Genomic DNA, 8,060 nt, shown 5'->3' on the forward strand with positions numbered 1-8,060 from the left:
CAAATGTAACCAAACAAGATCTCCAGGTGCAAACACAACATTTTTTCTACCCTTATCTCCAGCAAGTTTATATTTAGCATTCATACGCTCAATGTTTTCCTTAGTTAACTCATGCATTTTTAAAATCCATTCAGCACGTTCTTTAGCATCAAAATTAACCTTCTCCGAAGATGGAAGAGGCAACAAATCAATAGGTGCACGACGTAGGAAACCATATACAATTTCAAAAGGGCACATCTTAGTAGTAGAATGCAATGAACGATTATAAGCAAATTCAATATGAGGCAAGCATTCTTCCCACATTTTCTAGTTATTCTTCAAAACATCCCTAAGCATAGTAGACGATGTTCTATTGACTACTTCAGTTTGTCCATCAGTTTGGGGGTGACAAGTAGTACTAAAAAGCAGTTTAGTCCCCAACTTAGCCCATAAACATGTAGTGCAGCGAGCAACAAAATGCTCAACATCCTGTCTCATCTTTGGCCAAAAGAAATGTGTAGCAAGTATATCCTCCATCTTCTTGACGCCAAAGTGTCCCATTAATCATCCTCCATGCGCCTCCTGCAACAACAAAAGACGAATGAAGCTAGCTGGAATGCATAGCTTGTTAGCACGAAACACAAATCCATCGTTAAGAACGAACTTGTTCCAAGTTCTCCCTTCCTTACATTTCTGCAATACATCTTTAAATTCAGCATCATGAACATATTGATCTTTGATGGTCTCCAAACGACGAGACAATGCATCAGCAATAACATTTTCTTCACCCTTCTTGTGTTTAATGACATAAGGGAAAGTCTCAATGAATTCAACCCATTTAGCATGTCTACGGTTCAGTTTTGCTTGACTTTTAATGTGTTTCAAAGATTCATGATCAGAATGTATAACAAATTCCTTGGGCCATAAATAATGTTGCCATGTTTCTAAGGTCTGAACAAGAGCATATAATTCTTATCATAAGTAGAATAGTTCAGACTAGGCCCACTCAATTTTTCAGAAAAGTATGCAACAGGTTTGCCATCTTGTAATAACACACCTCCTAATCCAATTCCACTAGCATCACATTCAAGCTCAAAAGTCTTATTGAAATTAGGAAGTTGAAGTAAAGGAGCATGTGTCAACTTATCTTTCAATACCGTGAAGGCTTCTTCCTGTGCGGTACCCCAAACAAAAGGCACATCCTTCTTTGTCAGCTCGTTGAGAGGTGCAGCAATGGTGCTGAAATCTCTCACAAAACGCCTATAGAAACCAGCGAGGCCAAGGAAACTCCTCACTTGTGTGACCGTTTTGGGCTGCGGCCAACTCTCAATAGCTTCAATCTTGGCTTTATCAACTTCAATTCCCCATGGAGTAACAACATAGCCAAGAAAAGATACTCAGTCGGTGCAAAAGGTGCACTTTCCAAGGTTACCAAACAAACGTGCATCACGTAGAGAAATAAAAACAGCATGTAAATGTTCCAAATGCTCTTCCAAATATTTGCTATAAATCAATATGTCATCAAAGTAAACTACCACAAATCGTCCAATGAAAGCACGTAAAACTTCGTTCATTAACCTCATGAAAGTACTAGGTGCATTAGTTAACCCAAAAGGCATGACTAACCACTCATATAATCCAAACTTAGTTTTAAATGTTGTTTTCCATTCATCTCCCAATTTCATATGAATTTAATGGTATCCACTACGCAAATCAACTTTGAAGAATATTGTAGAGCCACTCAATTCATCAAGCATATCATCTAGCCTAGGAATAGGATGACGATAATGAATAGTAATATTATTAATGCCTCTACAATCAACGCACATACGCGACGTACCATCCTTTTTTAGCACTAAAATGATAGGAACAACACAAGGACTAAGGGATTCGCGTATATAACCTTTGTCGAGCAGTTCTTGTACTTGACGCATAATCTCCTTCGTCTCCTTTGGATTGGTACGGTATGGTGCACGGTTGGGTAATGATGCACTGGGAATTAAGTCAATTTGATGCTCAATCCCTCGAATAGGTGGTAATCCCGGTGGCACGTCTTGTGGAAAGACGTCAGCGAACTCCTGCAAAATGTTAGTGACAGCAGGAGGCAAAGAGGAAGGCACGTCCTCGAATGAAAATAATGCCTCTTTGCACACAAAAGCATAGCAAACAGATTTGCTAAAATCTAGATCATCAATATCAGATTTGGTGGCAAGTAAACATGCACTTTTCAATTTAATTTCAGAAGCAACACTAGATTGTTTATTATTAGGATGCATTTGTTGCTCAAATTCTTTAGCCACAATCTGATTTTCACTCTTATTTTTCTCCTGTTTTGCTTTATTAGCTCTATTAATATCATCTTTCAAAATGGAATCAGGAGTCATAGGAAGCAAAGTAATATTTTTATCCTATGAACAAGAGTATACTGATTGTTTCTACCATGGTGTACAGAATTTTTATCAAATTGCCATGGTCGACCAAGTAATAAGGAACATGCTTGCATAGGTACCACATCACAATCAACATAATCAGCATATGTAGAGATACTAAAATGCACACGAACAGTACGTGTTACCTTAACCTTGCCGCTGTTGTTGAACCATTGGATGTAGTAAGGATGTGGATGTGGTCTTGTGGTGAGAGATAGCTTCTCCACCATCTCCATGCTAGCCAAGTTATTGCAACTCCCTCCATCTGTGATCACGCAAACAGAACGTTCCTTCACAACTCCCTTTGTATGGAACAAATTATGCCTCTGATTTTCCTCAGCTTGTGTAACCTGCACACTCAAAACACGTTGAGCAACTAAACATTCATACCTGTCAACATCTTCAGGAGCCATGTATTGCATCTCATGATCAGAATCGTCTCCATCGTGTTCGTCATGTGTAATAAGAGCCAAAGTCTCCTCATCATAGTCACTAGCGGACTCATACCCACCATCCTTAGTAACAATCATCACACGCTTAGATGGGCATTCTCTCGCATAATGACCTCCACCCTTGCAACGTCGACAAATAATATCATGTGTTTTCCCTGTTGATGCCATGGATGAAGAAGAGCTCTTTGCAGGCCCAGAAGGTGTGCTCTTGGCAGATAGTGGTGATTGTGCCTGCTTTATTGTGTCACGGTTGGAGGTGGCATCCGACGGAGGTGCCGGTGTAGCAGAACGTGTGGAAGTAGATGATGCACGTGGTGTCCATGATGAAGGTCGACCTGCAGAAAAGTTAGTCCGCGCTAATGCCTGTCGATCCTGCACTTCATGTTTAGCTTACAAGCAAGATGGAATAAACGAGTGATATTAGTATACTCCTTATACTCTAGAATGGTCTGAATCTCTCTATTTAATCCACCCATAAAATGTGCAAGCATAGCTTCATTCTCCTCAACAATACCACATCTAATCATGCCAGTTTGCAATTCCTAATAATATTCTTCTACAGAATTTTTTCCTTGTCTTAATCGCTGCAATTTTTGAAGTAATTCACGTTGATAATATGGTGGAACCCAACGAGTACGCATAGCAGTTTTCAAAGCAGCCCAAGTAGGTGGAATAGGATATAATCTACAATGTTCAGACCACCAAACACATGCAAAGCTAGTGAAAGCACAAACAACAGCAGGAACACGTCTCTCCTCAGGATATTGTAAACATGTAAGTCGTTGTTCATTTTCTAACTCCCAAGTAAGATATATATCAGGAACATATCTACCCTCAAATGGTGGAATATTCAATTTCAGTTTAGGGAGATGGTCATGATCTCGTACATGAGGGGGAGCCCTAACATTGCCATTATTTGCATGTAGACGAACTGGTGGTTGTGGTGCTGGTGGTTGCACGTAGTTCTGATTTTGATCAACCTCATCCTCGTAATCTCCCACATAATCATCCTCCTCCACATCAGCAGCAGGAGACACAGAAGTATCAATAGCAGCACCAACTGTTTGGCCAGGCTGAAGAGGGACACGGCTTGCTCGGCAGAGGGTTGTTTCCCGACGTGGAGGTAGTCGGTGTTGTTGCTGTTGGTGCAGAGGTGCGGCACGAGCAGCCGGTGGTGGAAAACGCGAAAGCAATTCAGCAAACTTGTTATCGAGCTTTGTTTCAAATGTCTTCTCCATGCCATCTATCTTCTCCATGGCCTCTTCAAATCTGTTTAGCACATCTTCCACCTGTCCACTCATCATTTGATGAAACTTATCATGTAACTTTTTGTTCGTCATGTTCTCCCAGTCAATCGCGTCGGGTTGTGATCCTGGCATGGTTAGCAGCAATAGAAATACACAAGAATATGAACCTACAGACTACTAGAAAATGGCGGTGGTGGAGTGTCACAAATTCGTCAAGCAAATCTCAAATTCTTACCAGTTCTTACCCAGCACCAGGCGGGGATCGGCAACCGTCGTAGTCAAAACTCTCAAAGCTTGGATAGAGCGATTACCAGGGAGAGTCAAATGCACGACGTAGATATATGTGGAGCTAGGAAGGCTTATAATATGGTAGCAAAAGGGGTCAGCAATAATCAATTCAGAGATGCAAAGTTGAATAAACGCTCAACGACGGTACTGTGTTGGTCCTAGGCTAGACCGTGCTAGAGACGCGAGCCTAGAACACTAACAAAATCATGGCGCTGCACGTAAAAAAGGGAAAAGCACACTCTGGAACTTTTTTTTCGCTCTTTTTTTGCGCTCCTCTTTTTTTACGAAAAATCACTATAATGGCGAGTGTCTCAAAACTCTTCCCTCGTCAAACTGATAGGATGGGCACGAAATTTTTTTTGACTTTTTTTCGGAAATCAGGGCAGCGATGACGAAAAAGTGCGACAAAAAATCACTATGATGGCACGTGGCTCAAAAAACTCAGAAAAGCCTAAAAATAGGATAGGGAAAAAATATTTTTGGTCGCCGAAATTTTGGCCTAAAAACTGCCCGGGGGTCTCCAGACTCTTTTTTTTCGAGACCTACGCAGGCAAGGAAACACGAATCGGAATTTAGATTGATCTCAAAAACAAACCTAATATGAGAAGAACTCGGATTGGTGGTGGATATATGGTTGTGGTATATGGCAGCGGTGGTGGTATATGGTAGCGGTGGTGGTATATGGATACAGATTGGTGGTGGTATATGGATACAGATTGGTGGTGGTATATGGATACGGATTCAGAGCGGTGGCGGATAAGCAATGGTGGTAGATGGCAAGGCGATGATGATGGTGCGGCGGCGGCGTGACAACTTATGACCAGAACTCGAAACTCTAAAAGACTAGACTCACAGACCAGCAACTTGACACGACGATGCAACCGCAAATTCAACAAAGCAAAAACTCTAAAAAGATTATGCAAAGGCTCAGATTGGTTCGGATATGATGAACTAACCCTAATTTTTTTTTGGCTTTTTCGTGGACTGTAGGTATGAAGAACAGACTCGATCTAATCTACGAAAAACTATAAAATCTCACCGAGCAACCTGGAAATCTGATACCACTTGATAGAGGCAAAGGTGTCCCGATGTTTCGATGAGATGGTGGCTATCGTTTTCTGTGGGAGTCGACCTTGAAGATCCGACTACGAACGTGCGAGACATCACGCCTTAGCAATCGCTAAACCAACTTCCGAGGGTTATTGACCACGCCGGAGCATGATCAACCTGACCACGAGGGTCTATTTCCTGCAAGCAAACGAAGAACAAGCAAGAAACTGAGATTGCAATCTGGATATTGCGAATATAAGATGAAAGCTTTATTGATCAAGGTGGGGTTCTATGACGCCTTGGTCTGGTCGTTGAACACAAACAAAGTACACGAAGTTGCAGCTATGGCGAACTTTTAATCTAAACAAAACCCAAAGTCTAAACGATGCCCTAAGGGCTGTATATATGGAGGAGAGAGGGGGAATTTTGTGGCCCTTGGTGGAGGGGTCCGAAACCAACCCTAACTCTTGTTTCCCCACACATACGGACTCTAAAAACAGCCTATACTTAAGTACTTCGAAAATACATGGGCCTGGCCCAATAATAAGGTGACGCAGCACCTAAAATAGCCTCTGGACGAAATTTATGAAGTGGCATCTTGTATATTTTGTCACATGCTTCATGCACTCATTATGGTGGCTTCAAAGTCCTGGAATCATCACTTGTAACTCCGTTCTTGTTCCCCTTGCGCATGCCATCATCTCCATGCTTGAACTTGCTCCAAGGTTCATCTTTCTTGTCCAAGCTAGGCCCTTCATTTGTAAGCAAAACAAATGTATCCAATTTAGGCAGCATCATATTCTCATGAACATTAGAATCGTTACCAAGAAACGAAAGTACCTGGTAATTCAATTGGCGTGCGCGAGCTCTAGTAATTGGTCCAGTATGTATAGCAGCAGGGGCTGTGGGTGTAACAATGGTATTGATGTCCTCATCAAGGTTGGTGGGGTTAGAGGCTTATCATGGCAATTTAGGAGGCTGACAGACAAGTAGTAGGTATTGCGACATGGCAATAGGAACGAAACAACTAGAAAGTAAAGATAGAAGTGATATTAGGGGTAATGATCATCTTGCCTAAAATGTCCTCAATGGTATCGAAACCTTTCTCCTCGTGAACGTACTCAATAGGGTCCTCGGATTCAAACTCATCTCCTAGTACTACCCATAAGAAGAACAAGCATCCAATGAACAAACAAGCATGGCATGGCAAAGAACATATTCTACATGCAACTCTAACCATGAATTCATATGAAGAACGTTAAGAACGGAGCTATGGTACTACCGGAACGAGGGATACATCAATAGGAGGGAATCATTGAAGACAAAATGGTTATGGGTAGAGTCTTGGTGATCCGAGTATGCCACTGGAGAGATTGGAAGATTTTGGTTGAAATCCATATAATGATCATCGAAAACGGTGCATCGAGCTCAAACGGTGAGCAAAACACTATGCAATGCAAATCTTTCCATAACATCAACATGACCTATTGCTCCAACGGTGAGCAAAACATTATGCAATGCAAATATGTCCACAACAGGAATCCAGTGTGCTCAAAAAGGATATGCAACTATAGTATGACTGGCATATTTCAAGATGTACATTGGTGCAAAAACATATGATGCATGTATTAATTAAAAATGAACTCACAAGTTGCAACATATTATTAAGAGCAAACTGTTATATTAATATGGCATCATTAGAGCAAGTTTAAGTTAAGATATGGTAGTTTTGCATGGAAACAAAAGGTATGGCATGAATGTATTGGTAATGCATAACAACAATGTTTAATGATAATGTTCAGAAAAGTTATAGATTAGTGGGAAACATCATGGAAACATGACAAGTTTTAATTCTGTCAGTATCAGACTTTGTAGATTTCAACAAGTAGGAAACAACAAAATTATCTAAGCATGTTAACAAGCTTGTGGCAGTGACCTCAGTGCATATATTGGCATTAACTAAACTCTATCGGTAATATGCCATGATTATGCTCCAATTCATGTAGAAACATTACTCATATGACGATTGCAATAATTCACACAAAAATAACAAAACAGCGAGTTGTGTAAATATGACATGCTCCAAACTTGCTGAAATGCCAAAACTAATGCCACCAATGGATTATTTAGATTCTTCTAGCCAAAAAATGATACATAATATGTATTTGTTGCTGTATGAAAATGCTTACAATTGCTATATGTCATATCCTTCCTAAAATGGAAATGGACAGAAAACGAATCTGCCAGACCTGGAATGTCCAGATTTCGACTTGCCAGAAATGGAAATGTGCCACTTTCCAGAAATGGAATTTCTGGAAAATGTGAAAACATAAAGAAAAGGAGGGGGTTGTGTGCATGTGTGTATGACAGTAGGTCTCTCGTGCGTGTGTATGACAGTGAGGCCAAGGTGTCAGTGTCACACTGGCAAAAATAAATGGCCACAACAAAAATTTGTGAAGCCTCGCACTCGAATCTGGGTCTCCCTAGTGCTGGGCATGAGCGGTGACCAGTTGGGCTACGTGCGTGCTCATGGCATGAAGGAGAGCTCACCTCTTTTGAAACTTGACAAAGGTCAAGCCTTCTTCTCCACTTGCGAAAGGGAGAAGGCGACGGCG

This window comes from Triticum dicoccoides, chromosome 2A (assembly GCF_002162155.2).
Source record: "Triticum dicoccoides isolate Atlit2015 ecotype Zavitan chromosome 2A, WEW_v2.0, whole genome shotgun sequence".
Classification (NCBI taxonomy): Eukaryota; Viridiplantae; Streptophyta; class Magnoliopsida; order Poales; family Poaceae; genus Triticum; species Triticum dicoccoides.